Source organism: Vicugna pacos, chromosome 5 (assembly GCF_048564905.1).
Source record: "Vicugna pacos chromosome 5, VicPac4, whole genome shotgun sequence".
NCBI lineage: Eukaryota > Metazoa > Chordata > Mammalia > Artiodactyla > Camelidae > Vicugna > Vicugna pacos.
The window spans coordinates 64,807,376-64,824,824 of NC_132991.1; the positions used below are offsets into that span (position 1 = coordinate 64,807,376).

Genomic DNA, 17,449 nt, shown 5'->3' on the forward strand with positions numbered 1-17,449 from the left:
AAGGTCAGGATCCCCCAAGTGAACTGCCAGTGTTTTATTATCATTTCATTCAGGTAGACTATCAATCCTTTTTCAGGGTGGGGGATAGCCTTCTTAATTAGTTTGCGTAGATGTCAACCACGTGGGCAACAGTAAAATACTGTCTTTCATCAGATAATTCAGGCCTTTCTCAAAGTGCAGGTGAGAACTACTTAAGGAAAAAATTTGTTTCAGATAAGAAACTCAAACAACTCAGCTAAAACAGAAACTATTCTTTTAGTTTTCACCTTGAAGGTACTGAAACTCAACTAAACAACTAGCATTTAAAGTGAGTGCATTAGTCATGGCTTTGAAAGCTTTTACTCTCTTTTGTTTATATATTCAGGTGGGGACAGAAGAGATGCTCTGTGTACAGTCTTCAATTTTTCTATTACCCCAGGAGCAGTCTTAGCTAGCCATGTAGTCTCCAGACACAGGATCAGTTAACAGAGCTAATATGTGGGTTTTCAAAATTATTTGAAGAAAGGAGATTCTTAATTCATTACACAAATGAATGCTTTTGGGGAATGCAAACAACAACAACAAAGACTTAATACTACAAGAAAAAGATCAGGTACATATGAACTCAGGGAAAATGTGCAATAGTGGGCCTGGAATATTACAAACAAATAGATCCTGGAAATCATGGAAAATCTATAGTATTAGCTTGACAGTTTTGTGATTCTTAAAAGAGTTCTTCCAATAATTCTGAATTCCAAAATCTATTTTGGGATTGATATAACTATTTTCATGAATTTATTCCTAAAAATTAACATAATCCTTTGAAAACTATGAACTTAAAACAAATTTCAAAATAGTGTCATGCCTGAAAGAAACAAAATTTAAAAAATAAATCCACAAAGATACATGCCATTTTGCTATAATGGTCTTCAGAGTTCTAACTCTTAATATGAAAAAGGGAGTGATTCTGCAGTATTATTCACCTAATCTTGAGAGAAACAAAGAATGCTATTCTAAGTAGTTGGGAAAGAGAGCCTAACACCTGGGGGAAAGCTGGATGTCATCAAGTAGTCATTGGACAAACTAAGCTTTTTGTGTTCCAGTTTCCTCATCTGAAAACAAGGGAGATGGATGAAGAGATCTCTCCTAACTTAAAATGCTGTGATCCTAGGAACTGACAACAAAATGTATGCACACACAATTATGCAGGCCACTTAGTAAAATAATATATGTATTTCTTTTTACTATATGGTTCACAGTAAAGAAGACAGATTAAGAATAGGTCACTCTACTCCTTAATCTTGGGCAAATATAAAAACTTTACCATTCATATACATATATAATATACAAAATGTATGTATACTTATATGTATTATATATATAAGATGAGAATACAATATAACTTGAGATAATTAGCAGTACTTTAAAAAAAAGCCACAAGACCAGACTATTACTCAGTAAAGATTCTCTTTCACACGGTGGACAGTGCTTTGTTTACTTATATGTTGCTCTGGTAACAGCTGTTGTTACAGTTATCGGATAGTTTAAAGGGCCTTTTCTTAACTTTCCAACATGATAAAGCAATTCTTTCTTTCCATCTTAGAAAGCATCAAGAAATTTATCTGACTAGAACTGTGCCAGTTTTGCACCTTTACACAGTAAAGACTAGATATTTAAAGCTTTAAAATGTAGTTTAGATAAACGTCCCAGGAAAGTGTCAAATGACTGCTTCCATCACTTTTTAAAAAAAGAGAGTATGCTGCATTAGTCAAGAGTGGTGGAATTCCAAAGAAACACTGAAGACAAATAAGAGAACTGATAAATCTGGGGGTATATTAACTTTTCTGGTAAGAAAAATGGTATAAGCAAAAAATTAAATTACAGTAGGCCTTCAGAAAAATGAGTGAGTCAATGGCTGGTATCTGATTTTGTATAGAAGCAAGGAGAAAAGACAAAGAACGGTCATTCAAAATCAATCTGGAACTGCTAGAGCAAAATGAGACTATGAGAACGATGTCTCTTAAAGTCAGTCATTGGGTTTAGAATTTTTACATTGCAATGTATTTACTTCTACTCTACATAATATACCACGAGGTAATTTACCACAAGTGGGTAATTCACTTTTCCAAAACCAACAGGATTCTCAGTTTTAACAGTTTACATTATATACATTATTCTTGTATTATGGTATCATATCTAAACATTTGTATTATATTCTGACATTGTAGTGTCATGTCTAAGCATTTATTTATGTGACAGGCACTGTTCAAGTTCCTGGTGATGAAGAAATAAAATAAAGTTTTAAAAAACTTTGCCTTTGTGGAATTTATATTCTAGTGTATAGAAATAGAGGAGGAAAAGTAAACAAGTAAATGTATAATAAATCAGAAGGTAAAAGTGTTGGGTGAAAAATAAAACTGGAAAGAATGTTAGAGGGGTTTTTAATATTGTAAAAGTGGGCCAGTGAAACCCTCATTGATAAGGTGGCATTTACGTTCACCTACTCTACACCTATGCAGAACTATACCAAACCAGGGACAAATATCGGCAGCAATAATTCTGTATTTATCTGCCTCTATCAAGTCAGGTGAATTAAAGGTCATCACATAAGAAAGCAAGCCCGTATCATCACTTTTATAAACAACTATTAAGCAAAAGAAAGAATGCTGTATATTTTCACCTTATTCTTTTTCCTCAGATATTTTTGACCTTTAAGAAGTGCCCAAGTCTTTATGATCTTAAACATTCCAGTGCAAGTTTATGAAAAACAGACCCACTTCCCCCACAACACAGTTTACTTTTTAAACCCCTTAACTCTATGACAAAGTTAATTCAGTTTAGGAGGGAAGGTAAGTATTCAGAGAGATGAACTGTGAATTTTGACTCTCAAGAAAAAATAATACATTCATAGCTAATGGAACATACGAATATACACTGTGGTTTTTAAAAATGCAAATAACCTTAATTATAAATGAGAAAAAAAAAAACCTCCTGCACCTAGCAAATGGGTGACTCCTCCTAAACTCTTTCACCAATCCAGAAGTCCACGGATTTAAGGAAATCACGTGAGCAGAAGTCTCAAGTCTCCAGGGTAGCCACGGCAGCCACTTGGTACATGGCTTTAAAACTGAGTGACTGGTCTGTTGTCACAGTCAAATATATCACTAAAAATATTTTGCAGAAGTATACCTAGAAACATCTGTGAGTAATATACAACACTGCTACACAGTTATTTCATACCTGTTAGTTTTTAGTATATTATAATTGTGTGAAATACTTACTAACATATGCTTATACTTTCAACATGTCTTGGATAATCTTCTCAAGTGTTATGATTAATGTACTAAAGAGAGTAGCAAAATGCTCAGGCACCGCACAACAGACTTCAGCTTTCTAGGTATCAGTGACAAGCTTGCACTGCCTTTTTTCCTCCCGCATATAATATTTTTTATTATTAACCTTGAGATACCTCATCTATCTTTATCATATGTCTGATCTAGCAGAACTGAGATGTATGCAATCAATACTGGTAATTTAGTGCTCCAGGTTTCTGATGCTAACACTAGTCTTTTGGTATTAAACACAGCGTATTTTCACTGAAACCAGATAGGAAAATAGCATATTCAAATGCTGTATGTATACTGTGTGGACCGTGTATATATGTACCCACATACACACTTCTCAACTCAACATACCAACTTCAGCTATAAGAATCTTATTAGATCAGACTAACCACACCTTAACAAAATGAGGCCAAATATATATATATGTAAACGTGTATGTGTGTGTGTGTGTATATATATATATATATATATATTTTTTATGGAAACAGAACAGGCAATGTGATAAATGAAAATAAACTAGTGTCTTTATCAAGGTAAGAAAATTCTGACATAATTTTCAGAAACACTTTTCTTTATGCTCTCCCTTAATTGGAATACAAATCTATTACTTCAGCCTCTAGTCTAGATATCAGAAGAAGGCATGAAAAGTTGTATATGAAATTAATTCTGTGTGATTTGAACGTGATGAGATTTAAACATTTCTGTGACAAAAATAAAAGCTTGAGAATGTTTGTTTTTATAAATTCTCTGTATTAATAGTAAATACCAGTATAACTCAACCACTACCAAAAAAGAAGGCATACAGCAAAGGAGAATCTTTTAATGTTATTTAACAAAACTAATTCCCTTATCTGTATATTACCCTGAGCTCAGAGAAACTGCTTTAAGTTCAATATTTACATGTTATAATTTACTGCAGTTTTGAGATTATCAGAGTATTTGAATACTATTTTTAATGAGTAAAATTATTTTAAACTGTGTAGCATGCCCTATGAGAAAGATACTATCATCAACCGAAGTACTTAACAGAAATGAATTAGGAAAATATCATTTGATTATAGAAATGCTTTACATGATTTATGACAGCCATCCTCATATTCTAATGTGATTAATTCTATAGTTATCTTTCAATAAGAAAGCTTTAGTGTTTTTTCAAATCAAAGTTACTATTATTGTTTTTTTTAAGTACTGGCAAAATGTATTTGCCTTATTTTCTTTCAGGTAAGACTACTCACGGCTCTGAAACAAGCATTCATGTATCTGGTCACCAAGAGACAGTGTTGCTTAGCAAGGCAGCAACTATGACTATGCATTATTTTAGATAGTAACATTTTATCCCATCTTTTCCCATTCTCTTTTCTTTCCAAACACCCATCTGATACCACTTTAACAGCTTTTTACGCATTGAGCCTTTCAAAATGATCCTATGTAAATTTCTATATGTGAAGTTCTACTAAATAGATTTTTGGAGCTGATTTTTTTTTTTAGGAAAAAAGGATTATGCACCTCCTACATACAGTTACTTTTAGAAAAGCAATTTTTGTGTTGACTAAAGAGTGAAACTATTTTCAAATTCTAAGTTATGCTTCATAAACTACCTCAAGGGTGGTACTGTAAGGACCTACAAAACTATGCCTTGAAGTTAAATATTTATAGCTTTTATTTACTCAACAAAACCTGAGGGGGCTATGTGAAAATCACTACACTGAAATGGAAAATGAATGTCCAAGTGTTTCAAAAAACACGTTTTATAAAGTTAACGTTTATTATTTTAACATTTCTGTTTTGAAATAAATTTTGAAATGCTATTCTTGGTGAATTATTTACAAATTAGAATGAAACAGTGAAAATCAGTGCTCCTGAAGTGAGAACAGCACATGTTACATAGTAGGAGTCATAAGACAGGAATTCTGGTTTTAGCTTTGACTTCACAGATGGAGAACTAGCGATGTTAAGAGGTTTGCAAGGACTTTACAAGACTGCTTAGGGCTGTACTACCTAGAATCCAATATCACAAAAAGTGAGGAAATATTTGCCAATGGAATTGCATGGACTATTAAGCAACATGCTAATCATTTTAAGTATGGTTCGCTTACTAGAAAAAGCCAAGCACTCAATGCACCAAGGATATATTGGACTATATTTTAAAAATTAGCCATGGTTAATCTACAAAGCTGATAAATGACATGTAGACAACAGCAAAGACTTACATACAGTTATGATAAAGACTTACTTCAAGTAGGTTTCTTTATCTCTAATCCTGAAAGAGTCAATATCAAGTCCAAATTTTCAGGTGAGTGTACTTTTTTTTTTTTTAAACCCAACCTGGTAGTGATTTCTGGTAATCACTTTGATTAATACAATCTCATGCTATTTCCCATGTTTCAGAGGTGTGAAGTATTTGTAAAGCATCAGAATTAATAAAAACTCAAAGGAGAAAACTTTCTTTTTAAGCTATGAAAAATGAATCTAACTTCCTTGGCTTTTAAAAAAATAAATCTGTAATTTCAGTGTCTGAATCATCTAAGTATATATGCCTGCTTCCTTTAACCTGTGCAAATCTGAAGAAATTGGTTTTAATCTTGCCTTTTAAATCTGTGACCCTCCAAGAGGGACTCGTTCATTACAAGTTAAGTTTTCTGTGCTTATTACACAATAAGCGTTCTGCCAAAAAGTAAGGGGACTATAGTTTAAAGCAGACAAGAACCCTTCTCTCAAAGAGCTTTCAAGCAAATAAGAGATAAAATATGTATCATATATAAAAGATCTAGGGAAATAAAAATGAATCTCTACCACCAGCTTACCTGTAAACTCCCTCCAAAGAAGTATTATAGTTAACAATGATTTAAAATCATAAACTTCCATTATGAAATAATAGGAAAACACAAATTATGGAAAAAAGGAAGGCAAGAGCTGGCCAGTTATGGTAATCTGCTGATGAAGATCTGATTAGTAACATAGTGAAATCAATATATTTTTTCAAGACCTTGGCTACAGTAATTCCTCCAAGTGAACTTTTATAGACCTAAACTTAACTACTGTTGAGGAAAAAAATATACAGTAATCACAATAAAGCTAGAATCTTGAAAACTTTCTTCACAAAGAGATAATGCTATTAAAATTCAGAGAGATGCAAACCATGCTTTACTGTTATTTCTTGCTCAGGGAAAAGGCTCTACCAGCAAGTATATCATTTAAATTCCCCAGAGCTCAGTTTAGTCATCTGTGAAAAAATGAAGGAGTTACTACTGCCTTTATGATCAATGTCTGCTAAGCGTAAGTTCCCCCAATACAGTACATTTATGAGTAATACACTACACCCACACAAACATCATAATACATTCTCTCATAACAAATAATTCTCAAAATATAGTACTTTGAATTAAAATGTTTCAAAGTTGTTATTTCTTGGTTTTTATCTTTGCTTCTTTTCATCAGTCACCCAACTAAGGGATCTGGACACAGGATAAAAGAGAAGACCAGAATAGGTGGGGTATAACTTTAAATATGCATTAGGAGATTTAGTTATTCTTCATTAAATAATGGTGTCCTGTTTGCCTGGGTTTTCAGAGATATTTAGAAAATGCTTGTAATAATTAAATAAGAATTTATGATGTCCAAGATATGGCACCAAAAAGCACAAACGACAACACACAAAACAAAACAAGTGGAAAACAAAGTGAAACAAACACACGAACTGGAAATTATCAAATTAAAAACTTTCATGCCAAGAAAATGAAGACAATCCACAAAATGAAAGAAAATTTTGTATATCATATATACCTGGTAAGAAACTTACTATCTATAATAATAAAGAACTATTACAACTCAATAATAAAAAGACAAACTAATTTAAAAATAGGCAAAGGATCTGAACAGACACTTCTAAGAAGGTATACAAATGGCCAGTAAGTACACAAAAAGATGTCAGACATCATAAGTCATTAGGGAAATGCAAATCAAAACCACAGTGAGACAACTTCATATCCACTAAGATGTCTGTAATGAAAAATAAAAACAAGTGTTGGTGAGGACATGTAGAAATTATACATTGTTGGTGGGAATGTAAAAAGGTACCATAGCTTTGGTAAATAGTCTGGCAGTTTCTCAAATGGTTAAACATAGTTGCCATATAATCCAGCAATTCCACCGCTAGGTATAAACCCAAAAGAATTGAAAAGTGCAATAAATGAACAATCATGGCAGCATTATTAACAATAACCAAAAAGCCCATATGTCCATGAGTTCATGAATAAAATACTGCATATCCATAAAAAGGAGTATTTAGCAATAAATAGAAATGAAGTACTGCTAGATACAACATGGATGAACCCTGAAAGTATTATTATGCTAAGTAAAAGCAGCTCATCACAATGGATAACATACTGTATGAGTCCATTTATATGCAATGTTCAGAACAGGCAAGTCCTTAGAGACCAAGTAGATTAGTAGTTGCCTTGGGCTGGGGATATGAAGAGATTGAGGGGTGATGGCTAAGCCATGCGGAGTTTCTTTTTGTGGTAACGGAGGTGTCCTAAAACTGACTGTGGTGACAGATGCACAATCTTGTGAACATGCTAAAAACTATAGAAGTGTACATTTAAAACTGGTAGGTTGTATGGTATGTGAATTGTAGTTCAATAAAGCTGTTAAAAAAAGAATCTATAATGTCAATTTTTAAACTGCAATTAATTTACCATGAAGGAGAAAGAATTAGGAGTCAGGATATCTACATTTTAGCCCAATATATGTCATTTCTGTTTATATCGTTCTTCCTCTTAAAATTTAAAGCTTCCTGCCTCACACTCAGGGTTCCTCATAAAGTGGATTTATACTTAATGTTAACACTTTGTTCACCAACTTGTGAACATACCAAGTTCATCCTACTTTCGTATCTTCATTTTTGTTGCCCATGCCACTACCTGGAATGCTCCCCTGTATCTCTACTCTCCAAGGTCTTCAGTATGCAATATGAATCCTCTCTTGCTGGCAAAACGTTTCCTCACTGAACTTCTCTTCTAAACCTTATAGTCCTTCAAGACAGTAGTGAAAACTCATATTCTGCCACGTATAAATCCTTCTTCCTCATACTTCTTTTTGTCACCACTACACTGTAAGTTCCTTGAGAGCAGCTAAGCCACATACTCAGGCTTCAGTACTAGAACAGTATTTCATTTGATATCTATAAATACCTGAGTAAATTTTCTTGTGATTTCATCAACTATAAAAAATCGATAAATGTTCAATAAATGTTTACTGAATAAATGAGTAGACTGATAAATGGTAGTAAGTAAAACTGTATTACTGTTACTGGTAACAGCAAATAAGACTACTGAGACTTTTAAGAAAATGATACCCTTTCAGAGCACACAGTTTAGAACAAGCAGTAATTTTCACTTCAGTCTCCTTAAGATTTCTGAGTCTCCTATTGCCAATCACTTGCACAAACAGAATTAACAACCCTCAAAATTAAAGTTATTCTACTTCGGCTAGGTTATAAACATTTTTAGTTACATCTATACTGTCTTATAATTATAATCAGAAACTCAGATGCAGGTAACGAGCTCCTTAGGAATCCACTTAAAATTGAAGGAAATCTACCTTAGTTTCCTGGAAGATTCACTAATCTTTTGGGAAAGACATTTTCTATTATCATTAGTATAAACCAACTTTCAGACCAACTCCGGGGTCATTATTTTTTTTTTAATTATCTATTTATCTATCTACCTATTTATTTGGTTATTTGCAGGGGGGAGGTAATTAGGTTAATCAATTTATTTATCTGGTTTTTTGATGGAGGTACTGGGCATTGAACCCAGGACCTCCTGCATGCTAGGTATGCAGCTCTGCCACTGAGCTATACCCTCCCCATTACTTAGTTATTTTAATTTCTTACTCAATTTTCTCTTCTCCAACCAAATGTCAGTCTTCACTTCTCTCCTTTTTGGAAAAAAACACCATCACTCCCTCAGACCTCTTATTTTCTAAACCTTGATTGTTAGATTATTCAGAGATCCTGGATTAATCCAATCAGGAAAAATTTGTTCAGACAGCCATTTATTCATCCATTACCTTGCTTCAACCCTGAGAAAAACTCAGGCATTTAAAAGTTTAGAAAGGGATACTATTTAAGTTGTGATTCATGTAACTAGCCTCAAAAATTGATTAAGTATAAAAAGATAATTTTTCATCACTGTATTTGTAAAATACAGCCTTCTGCTTATATGTTGGAATAAACATCAGAATGTAAATGATAGTTTTTTTCCCCTTGCTTCTTATTGGTAACCTAAAAGACAGGTGAGTAAAACTAGGTAAAATATAACAAAACATATCTTTACAGGGCCAGGACTGGCAGAGCGAAGAAAAGAGAAGAATGCAAAACAAAATAAAACAAACAGGACACAAGAGTGTTCTTATATTAAGGGGAGAGGAACATGCTGAATGAGAAAAAAAACAAAACGACTATTCATATTTATGTTTCAAATGTGTCTCAAGAACCAGCATTTATAGATTTGATAGTGTAAAATAAGTTTAAAATCATACTTTCTTTTTACAACTTCAGGAAGTTGACCAGAACTAACCTCTTACATAATGACTGAGGTAGCATATACATTAAACTGGCAGAGGAAAGCAAGCAGCCATTTTCACAGAAATAGTTTCTTGTTTTAGTTCACGAGCTTTACCTCTGCCCCAAAAGACAATTCACTGACAGTAATACTGTGAGAAATCATTTCATTGTCTGGTAGCTGCCAGGTATGTTCCAGAAGAAAACTTCTCTGCCTTTACAGATTTTAATTATCTATCTCCACCTCCACCAACTCTGTAAAGGTAAATGCTTTGTAAACATTTTAGTCATTGAGTAGGTAAAAATAGCACACATCAGTATTTTATATAAAATACTAACTCCTCAAAATAACAGTAAGACAATATTCTTACATTAAAAACTCTAGTATACGTAACTTTCAACTTAACATCCAAACAATGAGATACACCATGACGGCTTCATTTAAAATTTTTTTTTTAAAGATAAGCGACTTTTTGTGTCCCTGCTGCTACATTATTAGTTATAATTTTCTAAGCTTAATTAACTTAAAATACACTAACAGCACGTATATTTAAAATGTACTATGGTTAAATGCTACTTAGAAGAGCCAAAAAAGAAAAGGAAAGAGAGGTACTGAAACTAGTTTTGTGCTCTAGTTTAAATGAATGTTACTTGGTCCAACTGAATGATCAAGGACTGCCCCCCCACACACAAAAGGAAAAGAAAAAAAATTCATCTAAGCAGTGAAAAGTCTCAGCAGATAATCATATACATGAAACTCACTATTTATTTAGGTATCAAATATAAAACTCACTGATAATTATACTAGGAAATATTAGAAAATCAAAAAATAAGTTAATGAGTATATAAAAAAGTCAGGGAGAAAGCTAGTACACTAATCAGGATTACTGGGTAATAATATCCCATGAGAACAGTCTCCTTAAAAAACAGGTCTGGACTACATGAGATATTCTTTCTCATTTAGAGAGAAAATTATATAGACTTTTTTGGAATGAAATAATATGAGGCAGTAGTCTGTACAGGGCTATAAGAACCTCAACAAGCGAATCAAATTCAGACTAAACTCACTTTGAGAGTTAACTCTTAGCTTGCTTCCCTCTTCATGCACATCTCCATCATTTTACTTAAACTTTTTAAAAACAGAAACTAAAAAGGTATTTGAGGCAGTTCAAATAACATCCTCATTTATGTTATGGTTATCTCTCATTTAAATGAAATCTTTCATTTAAAGAAATAAAGGCATAATGACAGATTCTCTTACTTTAAAAGGTCACATAAGATCTAAAAATAAAATTAATTCACTAACTGGTTAATACAGGTATATGCATACGATGAAGTGCCTCATACTTAAAAGAATGAAGCTCTTTATGTACTGACACAAACCAGCTGCTAAGACAAATTAAGTGAAAAAAGCAAAACACAGGAGTGTATATAGTATACTAGCATTTCTATAAAAAGGGGGTTGGGGGGAAGAGTACATACATCATATGTGCTTTTGTATGGACAAGTAAGAAACTGGTTAACAATTGGGTGATTGGAGGGTGCTGGTCAAACATGACTTTTTGCTGTATTACATTTTATGTGTTTTGAATTATGGACTATCTGAATTACTTATTAAAAAATAAAACTGGAAATATAAAAAGAATTCTCCTTTCTTCCAGATGTGATCTCTCTTTCCTTTGTTTTCTTATGACATATATTCTACCTTATTAGTCATCATGTCCCCAAAAGTTCCTTGACGGTAGAGATACGACAGTGTAATTCATCTTTGGATTTGCTGCAGCTTCTGGCCCAGCATATAAAACACAGTAATAACAACGATGAATAACTTATAAAGTAATAGGAAATATTTGCTGAACACTTGTGACGTGCCTGGCATTTAGTATGTATTAACTTATTTAATTCCCACATTTCTATGAGGTAGATATTTTATATACACTTATGACCAAGGAAATTGAGGTATGGAAAATAAACTTGTCCAAGGTTCCACAGCTAGGAAGTTAAACTAAAACTTAAAAATAAGTATCTATCATTAATTGAATCCCTAAGGAAGTACTTTATAATTATCTCACAACCCTATAAAGTAGGTGGTATTATTCTAATTTAACAGATAAGGAAACTAAGGCTGAGAAAGATCAAGAGACTTCCTGTAGGTCGCAAAATTCCTACAGAAGGCACATTATAGTAGTGGCAAGAGCAAGATTCAAACCCAGGCCTATGACTGCAAACCCACTACTCCTTCCACTAACTACATTCTTTGCCATAGTATGTGCTAACTGAATATTTGAGGTATCACAAATTGTGTCTCAAGTGATAATGTAGGGATGAGAAAAAAAAGCCCTTCATTGTTTTCATTCCCCGACTATCTACTTTATTTTTAAATTCAAATTTGAGCTCTAAGTATTCAATAAAGAAGCCATCACTGGAAGTGACACTGTATATCAAGAAAGATATGGTTACAAGATTATGTCACAGGCTGGATATAAACAAGTTTATATAACCACAGCTGATATTTATGGAATAAATAAAATTATAAATTTCAGTGATACACTGTAAGCATTAGGTTACAAGTATATAATTTTTTTCATTGTATATAAAAAAGGAAAATTTTTTATATGAGCTGAAGTGGGGGATACACATTTGGTTTTACTATAACCATATTATACTCCCCAAAACAAAACCTAATGTTTTAGAATGAATTACAAAACAAACATTTTTGTCTCTTCTCTGTGAAGAAACAAAAATTCTATTAATCAGATGTAATCAAGAAAATGAACATTTCAAAAAGCAGAAAAAGGAAGGTGCCATTTTATGAATCAGGTTTCTAAGTTTCCTTAGGCTCTTTCTGGGAAAAAAAAATCATTCAAAAGGAGTTTTAAATTTCACAAGAAGTGTCCTCTTAACATTTTTCAGTCAATTTATGTCAAAGATTCATTGGCTTTCTGAATACACGTCCATTAAAAGAAAAAAAAAGGTTCAAGCAGATTTAACTAATTTTTGCCGATCTCTGGGAGGGAGCAGAAGTGTAATTTAGTACCATGCTAATAAATACTTAAACATTAATGAACATAAAAATCTGAAAAATTTAACCTGAAATTGCTAAGAATTGCAGGCTGTGAATTTATAAAACAAACAAACAAACAAACAAAACTTAAAAGATCTTTTGGATAAGACTAAAGAAAAACCCATTGGAAAATCTTTTTTAAAAAAAATTTCACAAAGGAAGAGTCATTGTCATACATTCTCTGTAAAGGAAAATAAATTTTACTCAACTTATGCTGGCTTGCAGAAAATCCTTAGGGAAAATCAGTGATCTACATCATCATCAATACTATAATTTCCTCAGTACTTGGAAATAAAACCATCTTCCCAATCCTTATGGAAAAATCATCTTTATTACATCTTATTAATTTAAGTTTCTTATCAATGACAAATTGCTAACGTGGTTTTTAAGACTTGCAATACAGCAAAGTAGGTTTTGGAAAAGTGACTTGGATACAGAAAATCAGAAAACAGTGCTTCTAATACCAATATTTATTCCTAACAAGAAACCTTGTATCAATCACAATTGTATCATTCTGTGACAGGTATTTTAAAAACAAATAACCTGTTGATATTTTGCACCACCTAAAATAACTGTTTGGCTTTACTTTCAAATCAGGAAATGAGCAGTGAATGTAGAATATTTCAATAGCTGGCAACCAAAAGTATCTTCGATACTAAATCTTTGTAAGACAGAACTGATACAAGCTAAGACTAGCATGATATTCTAACTTCTGAAGGTAAGACAAACTTAAATAGGTCATATCCCAGGTCCTTCAAAATTGTCGTTTAATCTTTGATGTGCCAATGATTTTTCTACTGTCCCTTTTTCCCAACAAAGAAAAAAATTAACCTTGTGGCTTAAATTATTGTCGGTCTGTGGCTGGGGTTACCTACTACATGCCAGACAAATAATGGACACTTTTAAACATCTATTTTTAGAATTAGTATTAACGAATCTCTTATTTACGATTAGACACAAAGATGTGAGAAACATGGTAGGGGGTGAGAGGTGAGATCCAGAGGATCCAAACGCCAAAGGCACGGCTGGCCAAAAGAAACAAAAAAAAAAAAAGGTGATGTAAAACAAAAGTACATCGGCTAATATTCGTTTCAACAGTGTTTCAGAATGATAGATCTCAAGTGATAATTACCTTATTGAAAAGGGTTAAAACCGAAACTATTTTCAAACATCAGCTTCCCTTTTACAAGATCCCAACAGTTTTTTTAAAGTTATTACAAATACGTTTTTCTTAGTACCCCCTTCTTCCCCAAAAGAATGCATTTCCATGACTACTAACTTTAAAAAAAAAAAAGATGAGAGAAAGAATCAAAAATTATCTTAAAAAGCGCGACTTCTCATCTTCCCATCTAAGCAGAAAAGCACAGAAAACAGCGTTTTCCCATTGGGGTGGGAGCGGGGGGAAAGGGCGTGAATAAAATACAGCACGAGAGGAAACCTTGGGTTTCGAACTTTATTGCACAGAGTGGAGAGGAGAGTAGGTCAGACGGAGCAGCGCTTCCCCTCGCGAGGCGGGCATGGCAGACACGGAGGCGACCGGGAAGGCAGGCACCTTCACCTCCTCTGCCCTCAACTGTCGCCTTCTTCCTCCTCCACCCCCCGCGGGCACCCCGGCGGCGCTGCCCTGGCAGACGGCTGGCCGGGTCGGGGGCGAGGCGGGCGGCGGGGGCCGGGCGAGCGGCGCGGGGGGCAGCGTTGGGCCGGGCCGGGCCGGCGGGCGGCCTCCCCCGGGGCGGCTCCGGGCTCCCGGCTCCGCGCCCGGCCCGGCCCGGCCCGGCAGCGGCGGCGGCGGCGAGGACGCGGGCGACAGCTCGCCGCGGCCGGCCGCCCGCACACACCCCCGGCCGCCGGCTCCCACCCCGCCCGCCGCCCCCCGCCATGAGCGCCGCCGCTGGCTGCAGGCAGAGTCGCTGCCGCCCCGGCCGCCGCTGGCTCCAGTCCGCCGCCATTATTCTTTGTTCGCTGCGAGCGGCGGCGATGGTGTGGGGCTCGGGCGGAGGCTCCATCTTTACCGCGGCCCCTCCTGCGAGGGGAAGGCCCCGAGCGCGGGTGTCCGGCGCCTCCCCGTCCCCCCTCCGTCCCCCCGGCTCTCTCCGGCTCCTGCCTCCTCCTCCTGCTCCTCTTACCGGTGGTACAAGCTCCTCCGTCACTGCTTTCGTTCGCGGCCCGGATCTCGCTGGAGTTTTATTCTCTCCCCCACGTAACACACCGCGTCAAACTACACCTCCGCCGCGTCACTCACCAACACTCCGCTTCTCCCAGCCGCCCGGGCCACAGGCAGCAGCAGCCGCCGCCGACTGAGGACTCGCAGCCAGGGAGCCAGCCAGCGCCGCCCAGTGCCGAGTGCGCAGCGGCCGCGTACGGAAACAGCCGAGCTCGGCCCGGAGGAGCTTGAGTGGCCCCGCCCTCCACGCTGGAGGCGGAACTTGCCGAAGACCTTCGGGTTCCTTCGGGCTCGGCAGAGGGGTTCCGCAGGGAGAGGGAAGGCGGAGGTGGGCTGGGGCGGGCGGGGGGTGGAGAGGAGTGGTCTAAGCCCCCACCTCCCACTACCGCGTATCGGCGGATAAAACCGGCGGCGGAAATTTGTAGGAAGAAGTGGGGTTTGTGTGTGGCCCTGTGGGGAATTCCCAAGGGGTGTCGACGCTTGATGGAAACCCCCGCGCGGGCTGCCCTTGAGGCGGTAAGCGGCGGGCTCTAGGGCGGCTGCGGCAGGCCGGGCCTGGGCCCCGGCGCGCCGCCGCCCCCGGGAACTTTAAAACGCTGCGGGGAAGAGGGAGACTCGCCGCCGGGTCGGGGCCGCAGCTCAGTGCCGGAGTCCTGGGAGCTGGAGAGGAAGGGCTGCTGCGGCTCTGTGGTCGCCCGCGAGGCCTGGGGCCTGGGCGGGGCACTGGGACGCAAGGCCGCGGCGGGGACGGGGCGCGGCCCTGGGGCGTCGTGAGGCCCCGGCGGGGAGGGTTTTCCGCTTCTCTGGGAGGCCGGGCTGCCCGGCTCTGCGAATCCGCTGAGAAGGCTGGTGGCCGCCGGAGGGGCTATTCTATTCCGGGGGGTGGAGGCACGGGGACTTGGCGTCACCTGGCGGGTTTCAGCCCCGCAGCGAGGGCGGCCGGGCCCGTAGGTCACATCTGAGGCCTACTTCGGCCTCCGAGCCAAGACCTGCCCTGACTAAGGTTGCCCTTGGGCACCTTCGAAATGTCTTCCCCTCCTCCCCCACCTGCCCGCCTTTTTTTTTTTTTCCTGGCACCATCCTGTGTCGCTTTCTTTTCACAGCCGTTTTTCTTTTACAGCTCTGGTTTGCACGCGCTGCACCTTTTTCTTCACCCCCCACCCCCCGTCTAAACACGTAGTGTGACTTCCGTTGCCTCGAAGCTGCTGCAACTGCTCTCTCAGAGGTCACCCAAGACCACTATCCTGACTTTCCATTATCCCTTTTTTTTTAATTGCACTCGGCAGCCCTCTCCTTGGGCTTTTGTGTCTATTATAATTCTCTTTCCGTCCCTAAAGAAAACGTTTTAGGAAGCAGAGCGGATTCAAATCTGAGCACCCGCCCCGTATTGATTTCTCGTTGAAAAGAGAGTTCCCAAGCCTGGTATTCTAACCTGGTACTCTAGATCCCGTCCTGCTTTCTCTTTGGATTCAAGAACATCCCCCTTTCCTTCCGTTATTTTCAACTTTTTCTTCTCTACTGGCGTTTCTGTCTAGTATTTGAATATGCTTCAGTCTCTCATTTCTTTGAGAAGACTTCTCTCTTTAAATCCCTCTGCAACCGCAATTGTCTCACCCCATGGACTTTCTCTCATGTCCCACTCCTCAGCCGTTTCCAGTCTAGCTTTTGTTCTTACCACACACCTGAAGCAGCTCTGAATTGTCACAGACAAGCTTCAGCCCTCATCTTACAAGATCTCGTTGTGGCATCTTACACCATTGCCCACACCCTCATCCACACATCCTCTTCCCCCTGCTCTTAGCATTTTCCCCTTCCCTCTCTGGTCGTTCTTTAACAACCATGCTCTCCTCCTTTAGCCAACTCTTAAATATTGGAATCCTGCTGAGGTGAGCGCTCTTCTTAAGTCCCACCATATGCACTTTCCTAGGTGGGCTCATCCTTTTCCAGTAGCTTCAAATACCCTCTGCCAAAGACTGTCCCACTCATAACTCAAGCCTAGATCTTACTCTTGAATTCTAGATTTATATTTACAACTGCCTTTGCTATACTTTCATCTGGATGACTAGGGCGTGTCAGACTCAACTCATATATCATATTCTTTCCAGAACCCTCGTGTCATAGCCCTTGGATCAGTAAAGGGCATCATGTCCATCTACTCAGTTCAGAAACCTACAACACCCCAACACGTGTCAGAATCACCTTGACCTGCCTTCAAAAATTAGATTCTCTCAGTTCTTATGACCACTTTTTTTTTTAAATCCCACTCGAGTTTAAACTACCTTTATCTCTTTCTTGAAGTTCTGCATTAACTACCATCCAGGTCCTATGAAACT

General features: G+C 37.7%; 1 protein-coding gene and 1 long non-coding RNA gene across 9 annotated transcripts in view; one reads left to right on the top strand and one right to left on the bottom strand.

The window, feature by feature from the left end:
* The window catches only part of CREB1 (cAMP responsive element binding protein 1), a 55,417-nt gene extending 39,929 nt beyond the window's left edge, over nucleotides 1-15,488 (bottom strand). For 3 of the 8 annotated variants that reach the window (XR_012072781.1, XM_072961378.1, XM_072961373.1), the window contains exon 1: nucleotides 15,079-15,301. The gene's annotated coding sequence lies outside the window, so the exon portion shown is untranslated. Of the gene's footprint in view, nucleotides 1-15,078 lie in introns of all 8 variants that reach the window. The other 5 variants (XR_012072780.1, XM_072961377.1, XM_072961376.1 and 2 more) reach the window with 4 other exon arrangements.
* The window catches only part of LOC116280579 (uncharacterized), a 205,581-nt gene continuing 203,608 nt past the window's right edge, over nucleotides 15,477-17,449 (top strand). The window contains exon 1 of the long non-coding RNA XR_012072782.1: nucleotides 15,477-15,632. This is a non-coding gene — a long non-coding RNA (uncharacterized lncRNA). The remainder of the gene's footprint in view (nucleotides 15,633-17,449) is intronic.